The following is a 13,498-nucleotide window of genomic DNA, read 5'->3' on the forward strand; positions in this document are numbered from 1 at the left end:
ATCAACGGAATAATGATAGAACCAAGCCAAACCGAAGAACAGTGGCGGCTCACCGGAATTAAGCCGGAAAACAAGAACAACAGTGACCGAAAACACCAAGAGGAAGAAATAGGAGGATGTATATAAATATAAGTGTATATATCTGTTCTTATGGAGAAGAAATGGATGAAGAGTAGAGAGGCTGAGAAGAGAGATTGATATGCAGCCGAGTAAACACAGGGAAGAAGGAGAAAAAAAAAGAAATGATTCACCTCCCCCCATTCTCTATAGCACAGCCGCGTGTCCAATTAAGGGACACGTGGTGTTTATTTATTCCCGGTAGCCCTCTGCTCGATTCTGATAAGCGGTATTACCGATTATTCCCGCGAACAAAACTAATCAGAAAAACTCCTGAATAGTTTTAAAATATTACAAATAATTTGAAGGTGCTAAAATAAAAAATTTTAAAATTTTTAAGTCGTATTTGAAATACAACTATACCCACATTTAACGAAATAAACGAAGTAACGAGCAGGTGAGATTAGTCCCGAAAATTGCTAAAATAATTTTAAAATTCTCAGAATAATATGAATTTAATATAATATAAATTTCATAATTTTTTAAATATTTCCATAATTAAATATGGATTTTACACATAAACACAATCGAAAAAACATTTAAAAATAAATAATTAATGCAATATTGATTTCTCAATTTTATAAAGTCCTAAAAATAATTATTGAAATTATAAAATTAGAAAACCAATTTTAAAGACCACCCCAAATATATATGGAATTAAAATTACAATAAAATCTCTTTTACAAACGAAATAAAATCATATAACTCACCAATAAATCACATAATTCCAATCTCACATATCAACAAATCATAAATAATTAAATAACAATCAGTAATCGTTGCCAAAAATCAATACACAACTTTTATTTATTTACTTAAACTTTTATTACACTTCCAAATATTTGAAATAAAATAAAAATACACGAGTCGTTATAATATTGCTGCTGGCAGTTGCTCTGCACATATTTTATGGATGAGAAACCAATTGCTAGACTATGGTCTGCAAGTGGAAAGAATTCCTATTTTCTATGATAACACAAGTGCAATTTCCATCACTGAAAATCCAGTACAGCATTCAAGAACAAAGCACATAGACATCAAGTACCACTTTATAAGGGAACATGTTATGAATGGTACTGTGGAACTACATTTTGTTCCAAGTGAAAAGTAGCTTGCAGATATATTTACCAAGCCACTGGATGAATCCACCTTTTCAAGGTTGGTAGGTGAGTTAGGTATGTTAAATTACTCTTGAATTCTTCTTAATAATTTGCAAGTTGTAATGCAGCCAGAAATTTAATTGGTTTTTCAGTCTTGGATGAAATTTTGGCTAAGTCAAAATTTACATCTCGACGGATGATCATTATCCATCGAGTTTGATAATCCGTCGATATGCATTTTGTTAATTAAATCAATTATTTTTCTGGAATATTTTATGACTCGACGGATAACTATTTATTCTCATCCGTCGAATTTTCTGAATCCAAGCCGTTAATTTCCTGAACATTATCCATCGAGTATACTTACAGTTTGTAAGTATAACACGACAGATAATTGATTGAATTTTTACAGTTTATTTTTAAACGGCTATTTAGGGCAATTTTATTAGTTACTTTATTTTACTTTATTATTTTTGACAGTTATTTTTGAGATATTATAAAAGCATAAATCATTTGCATTATTTTTCTTTTATCATTCTCAAATCATCTGCTCTACTTTCTTTCTTTCTCAAAAGCAATTATCATCTCCTCTGTGTAATTTTCACTCTCTAACAATGGCACCAGTCATCAAGATCATGTCTCAAACTGGATTTATCTATGAGAAGAACAACTTCACTGCTCTTGTGAATAAGGGGATTCAACAGTCTGGCAACTACCACAAAATGATGGATTTTGTGAAGAACTGCAAACTTAACTATGCCATGCTGGAATCACCCACCATCTACTGTGAGGTTTTTGAAGAGATGTGGACGAATGCAATATACAACTCAACTGATAAGACTATCACATTCACTATTAAAGGTAAGGAATTATGTGTTAACAGTAACATTGTTAAAGCATATTTCAAAATTCCTGATAATACTGTAACTTCACCACACACAGACACTAACATTGTTAATATGCTTAACTCTATGGGCTATGCACTCCCTACTTCTAAATTAAGTGAGATTAGGAGGTTGGGTCTTAGGAGAGAATGGAGTTATCTGTGTGATGTAGTTACTAAGGTCTTTTCTGGTAAAATCAGTAATTTTGATTCTGTCAATATCTCCATGCTTAACGTGCTTTACATGCTAATTACTGATAAATTTTTCAACTTTAGTGATCTTGTCATATTTGAGTTGGGGTTTAAGTTAGGGGAGTTAAATAAGAGGGGTAAAAATGTTTACTATGCTAGATTTTTAATGATGCTTGCTAACCACCTCTCTGAGGATATTGTGCTTCAGAACTCAACCAACAAATTAGATTGTTGGGTTCAAGAAAGAAGAATCATTGCAGATTTGAACAGGGCAAACCATCACAAAGAGGTGCCACTCTTCTATTTTCCTGTTATGGAGGCACCTCAGGTAAGTGAGGTAAGTTCATCTGTCTCTACTCTTCCAGTCTCACACACTTCTTTGCATTCTAGAGTAGCTATGACAACTGTGTCATTGACCCAACATTTGCCTACCCAAGCTACCAAATCCAAAATTTCAAAAACCAAGTCAAAGAAAACCCCCTCTGGTGTCTCTCAAAAGATGCCAGTTGTAAAAACCACCAAACCAAAAGAGGGGAGTGTGAAGGTGGGTAAGAAAGGTGAGGGACATGGTGAACATCAAAGAAACCATAAGGATAAGGTTGGAGAGGTGAGTGTTTCCCAGCCTAGCCATACTGTAGTTTCCCAACAAATTGCAGTGATTAATAAGGATATAAGCTCATTGATAGTTGCATCCTCCCAAAAGGATGTGACTATTGAACAAAGCTCTCAGCCAAGAGCAAAGGCCAAAAGGGTAAGGGATACAAGCTCACCCCAAACATATACTAGAAAGAAGAAACCAAAGACCCTTGGGGATGCACAGGGTTCACACACTGTGCAAAATGGTGCTAAAGACACAGTCACTGCACCTTCTCAAAGTCAGGTTGATGTGGCTCCAAAAAATATGGAGTCACAGCCAAAATCTTTAATAATAGAAGCACCTGAAACACCAAACTCTCCCACATAGTCTTTGAATGTGGATATGATAAACACATCACTTCCAAATTCTCCATCTTTGACTCTCTTGGAGAAGCCAAAAATCCAAGCAAGTGAGCATCATCTTCTAGATGATTTGTTGGCTCACTTGCCATTTCTTTCTGAAACTGTTGAGACATCTGTGCCAAAACTCTCATCAATCTGCACAGAGTCCACAATAGTTTCCACTCCAAACACATTCATTTCTACTCACTCGATGGATATTGTTCATCCGTCGAGTAGTGATTGTATCCCGACGGATAAGCTTAACAACAGTTATCCGTCGGATAGTCAAACCACTAACCCGACGGATATCCCTTATCTGTCGAGTGTCTCTGCACATCTTCAAATTTCATCTATTATTACCAGTGCAGAAGACTTAGTGGTAGTGCAATCACTCCTAGGATTGAGGGAAGGGAGTGAAATGAGTGAGAGTCTGGGTTGCTCCCAGGAAAAAGGAGAGGAAAAGAGTGAACAAATGCAATCCATTTCTTCAGGATTGGAAAAAGTAAGTGTGAGGAGTCCCACCTTAGATGGTGAAGGTGAGGGTGTGAGGGTGGGGAGCCAAGGTGAGGCCTTGATGCAACAAAAGAGAGATCAAGAGAGAAATGCAGGTACAAGAGTGATAAGGGTGGAAACCATTGCAAGTGAGTCAATGAATATCAATGATGCAGAAAGGAAAAGACTATTTCAGCAAGAATATCAAGCTGTTATAGATTCCATTTCCCTGGATGCTGAGACATTTACTCACCCTGTGACAGCTTACCAAACTCTAGCTGTACAGGGCAATGAGGAGGCTGAAAGATTGTTGAACTTGGTGCATACAACACAATCTTTATAAAGAGTAAATGATGCAATCACTGCTATATGCCTTCCAACATTGGCAGTGATTTCGAACTGGATGAGGCTTCTTTTGGGGATGATGGTGGTAATGATGAGGAAGATAGCATGGACATAGGGGGAGATACAGATATTCCTGCCTGGATGCTCACAAAAGAATGCTCCTACTCACATCTCCAATCAAAACTTTTCAAGCTGATTCATGACACCCAAGCAGCCATTCAGGCATCTTCCAATGCTAGCACAAAGTAACTGCTCAAAGCACATCTTGAAGCACTCCAGCTGCATAAGGTTCAAGCCCTCCAATATAGTCAGAATGGGGATGTCATTAAGCAGGAAATTTATGAAGTCAAGCAGGATGTTATAGAAAGGATGGATGTTAGACTTCCTGCAACTACCATGACTGAAATTGCTCACAAACTCAGGAAGGAGGCTGATCTAAACAGGAAAGTTGAGGCCATGGACACAAGACTATCTACTGTAGAGAATTCAATGGCCAAGATATTAAACAATCAAGAAGCTCAGACTGCATTACTCCAACAATTGGTGGCAGCTCAACTCCCTTTCACACAATTTGATGATAAAAAAAGGGGGAGAAAGGATCAAGTGAGGGGGATAAACAGCTTAACATTCAAGTCAGTAAAGTAATTGTGCCTACAATTACTTTCACCAAGCCACCAACAACAAACAGTATTGATCTAATAAATGAAGCAGAAGCCACATTGAGAGCAGCTGAGAAGAAGCAGTTAAGTCCAATTAACTGGGAGAAAATTGATGAGGATATACAAAAGAGATTTGGGTTAGCAAAGAAGCCATAAAAATCAGCCATTCATCACTCTCAAGTCAGGCAAATATCTGTGAATGAAATGGGCATGAAGAATCTGGAAAAAGGACAACCATCCTGCATCAAATCTCCAAAGACTAAGCTAATTTTGAAGCCAAGGGTGAACTATCCAAAATCTTCACTAAAGAACCCCTTGGACACATTGTATTAGACACCAAAGCCTGATGAAAAGAAATTGTTGGCCAGGTCCATAGCATTCTACAAGGATCCAGCTGATTCAGCATTGAGAAGAAGAATTGCTAAAGTTTTCAGGAATGGTAAAGAAATTTGTGTGGTGACTGGACACCCTCAATTTGCTGAAGCAAAGAGAGAAGAAAAGGCAAGATTGAAGCAAGAAAAGAAGTAAGCTGCTCTAGATGCTAAAAAGGTAAGACAAAAGAAGGAGCAAGCTGCTATCTTGGCCAAGCTATAAGCAGTGAAACCAACACAACAAGTTTCTGCACAACCATCTGAAACAGTTGAATCTCAAGATCAATTAATGCAAAATGAGCCTCCACAAACAAAGAAGCCAAGGTACAAGCAAAGAATAAAGAGAAAGTTGGATTTCAATGATGAGGAGATGGAAGGGTACTTTCCCAAAGAGTCTATTTCTACAACAACTCAAACATACATGCCCTATGTGGCACAAGAAGAATTCAAGATAGATCCAACCAAGAATTTTCATGGTGAACCTATCATTCCAAAGGATGAGCCAATAGACTGGGATAGTCTACCAATACCTGAACTCAATCTACCTCACTTCATAAAGCCAAAGAAGACAAGACAAGAGCAGTCAAGAAAGTGAAGCCATCAACTCTCAGATCCAAGTCTCTAACCAAAGCTCAAACCAAAGTCAACAAGAGAGACATCATGTACATCTGTGACATCAAGGAATTCTCAGACTTAAACCTCTATCTAGATGAACTAGAAGAAGTTAGAGGGATTGATGCTTATAGGAATCTGCCTGAAAGGTTGGTATTCAAGTACAAGGGAGGAAAAGAGATACAGTGGCCACTTCACAGGATCCTTCAAGAAAGTCAATTTATGCTGATAAAGGTTTATTCATCCTTCAAGAAGAACTTTGGATTCAATATAACTGCTAGAAGACTTGTTCTAAAGAGGATTGAAGAACTGAGCAGTATTAGAGCCAAAGATGCACTCCCATATACTCTAAGTATTCCTTACACAGGGAGTAGAGTGCATCTAAGGCCCTACTGGCTGATGGAGTTCATGGATGATAAAGGAGTTAGAAGATTCTTCAGATTAGAAGACCAATTGAGCATCTCTAGCAATGAGACTCTTTTGGAAATGCAAGAAATGTTAAATCTCTCAGAATCTGATGAACTGGAATTCCACAGACAGCTCCAAAATTAGATAGAAGAAAATAACAGAAAGCTTGGAAAGAGATCCAGATCTTCAAGGAAATAGATTAATCTATTCAGGGTAGAGTAGCACCTTGAAAATGACTATGAGCAAATCTTTGTACATTTTGTTATTTGAAGCACTTTTCAGTTTTATCTACTTCCATTTAAATTTGTATGTTTAGGCTAGTAGACATAAATTGGGGTAGATTGTTGTGAATATGTTGTGGATTTGATGATTTCATTAACAAAACACCTTAGTAGATTTAACTTAGTGAAAAATGTAGCACTCGACGGATAAGGAATATAGTCCCAATGGATAACTCAATATAGTCCCAACAGATGATGATTTATTATCCATCGAGTGAGTAGCTTGTGTAATAATGAGTCATGTAGCACATTTATGCAAACACCTTTGTTTAGATTCTGTAGTAGCATATAAGTCATGTTGACTTTAATTAGATATGCAGAATAGGTTGATTAATTTTACATAGATGATGTCTTGTAATTCTGCATAAATGAAATGAATTCAAGTGCCAAATAGCTACCCGACGGATGATTAACAAGGCAACCCGACGGATGATCAACAAGGCAACCCGACGGATGATCATGTACCCGACGGATAATCAATTCAAATATCTATTGACAGTGACAACACAGTCACATGCGTCGAGTGTATGCAAAAGGAATGTGGAAGCCTATTCAACTGGGTTTTTGAGAACAAAGAAGCATTACCATTTCCATGCTATTATGAGGATATTCAAAGATGCTGGAATAGAGTAATGAAGTAGCATAGTATTAGACTTGATAGATTTTGTTTTATTATCTTGTCTTATTACTGTGTAATCTTGGTAATATATAAACCAAGAGTAGCAATTCGAACAACTAGAAGACTAAGCAAGTAAATTCTCAGAGAAACATTTGTAAGCTGTATCCTTGGCATTTCTCTGTAAGTTTAGTTGTTCTTATTTGTAAGCAGATGTGAGCTATTCAAGCTTTACAGAGTTCTCTCGATATATATATATATATATATATATATATATATATATATATCTGGTGGATACTTTCTAATCCACCAGAAAGTTTTAAAGACTTGTGTTTTTATTACTTTGTGTTTTGATTCATATTTAACTTATTATTCCGCACTTTGCAAATCAAAGCACTGTCATATATATTTTAAGTTAGAACATTTTATATTTTTGAAAAAGGTTCAAGAATTCCATTCAACCCCCCTTCTATAATTCTTGGTGCATTGTTAGGGACTAACATACATAATGTCAGAATCAGAAGTGCTGAACAAATCTCTGAAAGAACTTCAATTCTTTCATTATCTTTTGGAGATAAAGTCTGATATTACTAGGAGATGGTCAAATTTCATAATGAAGACCATAAGGGATAAAGCAAGAATTTCTGGATCAAGGGTTACAGAATTCATTCCAAATATAGTTGAAGATGATGGAAGTGAAATTTCAATGAAGAAGGATTCTGCTAAACTTGAAGTTATTTTGAAAGAGAAATGTATGTGCTATAATGAAGATTTAACTCATCCAAGAGTAATCAGACTTGTGATGGTTTAGAAAGAAATCATATCTCAGCACTTAGGACTGCAATCTACCAGATTGGAAGTCAAGATGAGGAGATGAAGCAAGTCAAAGCTACACTAGCTCAAGTCCTAAGGAATGCAGAAGAGAAGTTGATATCAAACTTTGTCAAGAATCACTTTGGATTCAGATTGACTCAGTAAATTTGGTAAAGGCTACAAGGACTGTAAGTTGTAGTTAGTTGTCTAAATAAACTCTTGTTGCATTTGTACTTAAATGGTTTTTTTGACATCATCAAATCTATTAACTTGTATATTTTTCATAATTTACAAGTTGGGGGAGATTGTTAGATATATTTGAGATGTCATGTCTAATCTGTTGTGTTTAATTTCAGAACTTAATATCAGGACTTACTGGAAATCAGAACTTACTGAAGTCAGAACTTACATCAGAACTTAAGGCCGTCAGGATTTATATCAGGACTTAAGTGCGGATACTTCAGATAAGGAAAGCAGCTGATTTACAGGAAAGAATCGTGACTAAAATAATAGAAGATATGAATGAAGAGTTAGAAGACTAGAAGACTTGTAGAAGATAATATCAAACAGAATTATATTCTATATTAATTAGAAGATATCTTGTAACTGTGTACTATATAAACACAACTTGGGGTTTACACTATATGTGTTATCATTCACGAGGAAGATTATACATTGTAACCTAACAGCTCTTAGTGATATTGTTCATTACTGAGAGAGAACAATTATTTTATTGTAACAGAGTTTATTATATTGAATATACCTGATTACTGTTACATACTTGTGTTCGAAATCAGTTTGATTGTATAAACATTATATTCAACCCCCTTCTATAGTGTTGTGTGACCTAACAGAAACCTCGATGGTTAACTTTTGGTTGAGAATGTTATCCGAAATTTCTTTCATTATTCAAAAAGAAAAAGTATTCTTTCAATGAGGAAATCTTACAAGTATCATTCGTATAATGTTATTATTCAGTAATCATTGCTTTCAAGGGATATTCTCTATAATATCATAATTTAAAATTTTAAGGACATGAAAGGATAATCCTTGTTGTATTCTTTCTTCCAAGTTATAAATCTTTTGAGTGTTGCCACTCTTTTATTCAGAGCTCATCATTTCTTCAGATATTAGATTTTGAAATCTTGTTTGGATTGTCTAAATTACATCGATATTGTGAAAACCATTCTTTCAAGGCTGATTGCCTTCCGAACAAAGAGAGGGATACTTGAGAACCGATTGTTGTAATATGAGACTGAAAACTCAATGATTAGATGGTGCAATCGGAGCATCGTAATGAGTAAGTTGCTTTAAAAAGGAAATACCTTATTTAGTTATTATCATACGGATCTTTAACATGGTTATAGAAGGACGATAATATAGATACAACGTGATTAGTGAGGTACGCTTCTATGAAACATAATCGGGATAGGTACTAATGAATTCGGGAAAGACCAAGCATGTATGATTTCGAGGAATAGGATTTTGAAAAAGTGAATGTAAGATTAGTAACAACCCTATGTTAGCAATACCTGACGATTAAAAAAAGGATTTTGTGTGAAGTATAATGATATGACTATGCGGCTTAAGGACCATGACATAAGGTGTTCTAATAATGATCCAGGATTATTACAATAAGGTTCGCACTGAAAGGGACAAAGAGTTTACTTATGAGGAAATTTTAAAAAAAAAAATTCTTTTCTCTCTTACAATGAACATGAGATAGAGGCTATAGTCAAATTGATCAAGGGATATGATTGAGAAATCTATTATCATCAAGGAAAGGCCAATGTGGTGGCCGACACTTTAAGTTGGAAAAGATAGATTGAGGATGACAACTCTCAGAACAACTGATGAGAAGGATCGCATGAAGAGAACCCTTTATACTTAACAGGAAGTCTTAAAGATGCCTAAAAACGTAAAAGGATATTAATCATGACCGAATATGAAAGGGATATCATTGATTAGGCAAGTAAGTACTCGACATGGTTGAAAGTGAAAACGGAAAGTCGAGGATTAAAATTTTGGCAATTGTGGCTTGTAAATGACCCAAATGTGAGTAAGAGTTTATTATAATAAATTTTGAAGGAGGATTATCAAGAACCAAGTTAGCCGTCGTGCTATTTGAGGATCTTGAGTGATAGATTAAATAAGACCGCTTATTTTATTATGCAAATGATAGATCTACACTCTACAAAATTGTTATGAACACGGAATAGATAATTTGTGACAGAAAGACCCCGTGACAATTGCGCCCCGCAAGGACCCAAGATTTAATTTCAGAACGGGACTATTTCCCAAGATATTTTGCGAAAAAGGATGGACAGAGGCACGACTTAGAGTTCTCAAATCAACAAGTAGGATGGGAGGACTATCCAGACCATAGAAGATACGTCTATCGGCTTGCCTTTTATTTGGAACGGTTAGGAGAATCGCCTATCGTTAATAGAAAATTCATACAGATGTACTTACCACGCGAGCATACGGTAAATAGTCATTGATATCCCTTACGAAGGATAACGTGGAATAATGAAGAATGTCATTGTCAGAGCTGATAGAAGGAAAAGAAGATTGTACACGCCCTATAAAGGCCACTGGTAGCAGGTATCATTAAACGCGAATACGTCTAAGGCGCTAGAGAGAATAACAAGTATGACCTAGAAGGTATCGTAGTACTATAGATATTATACGGGGGATGATTAAAGAAGTCTGACTGATAACGGAAGCTGAGCGTTCCACGATTCTAAAACGTGTCAACCAATTGCGTATGAAATGGTGCTTCCTTCAAGATGGCAACAGGAGGATGATGTGCCTTACATTACTACAGGAAGAAATGTTAAATCTGACACTAAGATTGTAGCAGGAGACGAGCATGTAAAAATGCAACAAGAACTTCTTATATAAAATAATTGACAGAGATGATGCACCGAAATGAGCAAACGTTAAGGAACGAAACTCTAGCACTAGTAAGAGTGATGGAGGGGGAAACGAATAAGTTGAAGGAGCATTCCAAATACTAGAAGATGCGTTATTAGTCCATATTATAGATCTTTGTTGTGAATATGTTGTGAACTTGATGATTTCATTAACAAAACACCTTAGTAGATTTAACTTAGTGAAAAATGTAGCACTTGACGGATAAGGAATATAGTCCCGACGGATGACTCAATATAGCCCCGACGGATAATGATTTGTTATCCATCGAGTGAGCAACTTGTATAATAATAAGTCATGAAGCACATTTCTGCAAACACCTTTGTTTAGATTTTGTAGTAGCATATAAGTGATGTTGACTTTAATTAGATATGCAGAATAGGTTGATTAGTTGTACATAGAAAAATTCTTGTAATTCTGCATAAATGAAATGAAGTCAAGTGCCAAATAGCTAACCGACGGATGATCAACAAAGCTACCTGACGGATGATCAACAAGGCAAATCGACGGATGATCACGTACCCGACGGATAATTAATTCAAACATCAATTGACAGTTACAACACAGTCACATGTGTCGAGTGTATGCAAAAGGAATGTGGAAGCCTATTCAACTGGGTTTTTGAGAACAAAGAAGCATTGCCATTTCCATCCTATTATGAAGATATTCAAAGATGCTGGAACAGAGTAATGAAGTAGCATAGTATTAGACTTGATAGGTTTTGTTTTATTATCTTGTCTTATTACTGTGTAATCTTGGTGATATATAAACCAAGAGTAGCAATTAGAATAACAACAAGACTAAGCAATACATTTTTCGAAGAGAAACAATTATAAGCTGTATCCTTAGCATTTTTCAGAAAAGTTTAGTTGTTCTTATTGTTGTAAGCAGCTGTGAGCTATTTAAGCTTCACAGGGTTCTCTTGATATATATATATATGTGGTGGATACATTTAAATCCACCAGAAAGTTTTAAAGACTTGTGTTTTTATTACTTTGTGTTTTGATTTAACTAACTCTTATTCCGCACTTAGCAAATCAAACACCTATATATATTATTAAGATAGAACATTTTTTAATTCAAAAAAAGTTTCAAGAATTCCATTCAACCCCCCCCCCCCCCCTTCTGTAATTCTTGTTGCATTGTTAGGGACTAACAATTGGTATCAGAGCAAGCTCTTAAAGAACAAAGAGTTTAAAGATCACAACAAACAACAAGATGAACAAGAAGGATGTTGGAGTCAAGATTCCTTTTCTGGACAAAGATAATTACCATCACTGGAAGGTAAAGATGCATCTCCATTTACTTTCTCAAGATGAGGCCTATGTGGATTGCATAGAGAGAGGCCCTCATGTACCAATGAGAGCTGCAGCTGGAAATGAGCCATCAGTTCCCAAGCCAAGGCATGAATGGTCGGATCCTGATATTGAACAAGTCAGGAAAGACAAGAAGGCCATGAATATTCTGTTCAATGGAGTTGATGGTGACATGTTTGACAACATCATCAATTGCAAAACTGCCAATTTAAGTTTGGGATACTATTCAGATTATCTGTGATGGCACTGAACAAGTTAGAGAAAACAAGATGCAGTTACTAATTCAGCAATATGAGCATTTCAACTTTGAAGAAGGTGAAACTCTCACTGATATCTTTAGTAGATTTCAAAAGCTACTAAATTCTCTAAAGCTGCATGGAAGAGTCTACCAAACCAAAGATTATAACCTCAAGTTTCTGAGATCCCTACCAAAAGAATGGAAACCCATGATAGTCTCCTTGAGAAATTCACAAGAATACATGGAATTTTCTAGAGAGACTGTATGGCATTCTAAAGACTTATGAACTTGAAATGGAGCAAGATGAAAGAATGGAGAAAGGGAGGAAGAAAGGAGGATCCATTGCACTGGTTGCTGAGTTAGAGAAAGAGAAGGAGATGAAGATAGAAGCTGTTGAGTCTACTTCAAAAGTCTGTGAAAATAAGGGCAAGGGGCTGGTAGCAGAAAATGAAGATTCTTTGAGCCAAGATGACATGGAGGATATTGATGAACATCTAGCATTTCTTTCCACAAGATTTGCCAAGCTCAAGTTCAAGAAGAACTTTGGAGCAGCTAAGCCAAATAGAAACATGATGGATAAATCACAATTCAAATGTTTCAAATGTGGCTTGGCAGGGCACTTTGCCAGTGAGTGTAGAAAGTCAAATTCCAGCAAGAAGAAGTTTGAGCCTGTGGATTATAAACAGAAATATTTTGAGTTGCTCAAACAAAAGGAAAGGGCTTTCATTACAAAAGAAAATGACTGGGCAAAAGATGGTCTGGATGAGGATGAGGATGTCAGCTATGTCAATCTAGCCCTAATGGCCAAGTCTGATGAAACAGAGACAAGTTCTTCAAGTAATCAGGTAATCACCACTAACCTTGCACATTTATCTAAAGCTGAGTGTAATGATGCAATAAATGACATGTTTACGGAATTATATCATTTGCGTGTTACACTTAAGTCTCTTACTAAGGAAAATGCTAAAATCAAAGAAAACAATTTATTTTAAGTGAGAGGAATAATGTGCTAGAATCTCAGTTTATTGAATTTGAAAAATTGAGAATTGAGTGTAAAATTGCTAAGGATGAATTAACTGAGTCCTTAAAGAAAGAAGAGATCTTGAAGAAGAATCTTGAACGAGAACATGAGGTGATTAAGGC

The sequence above is a fragment of the Apium graveolens genome, chromosome 4 (genome assembly GCF_009905375.1).
Source record: "Apium graveolens cultivar Ventura chromosome 4, ASM990537v1, whole genome shotgun sequence".
NCBI lineage: Eukaryota > Viridiplantae > Streptophyta > Magnoliopsida > Apiales > Apiaceae > Apium > Apium graveolens.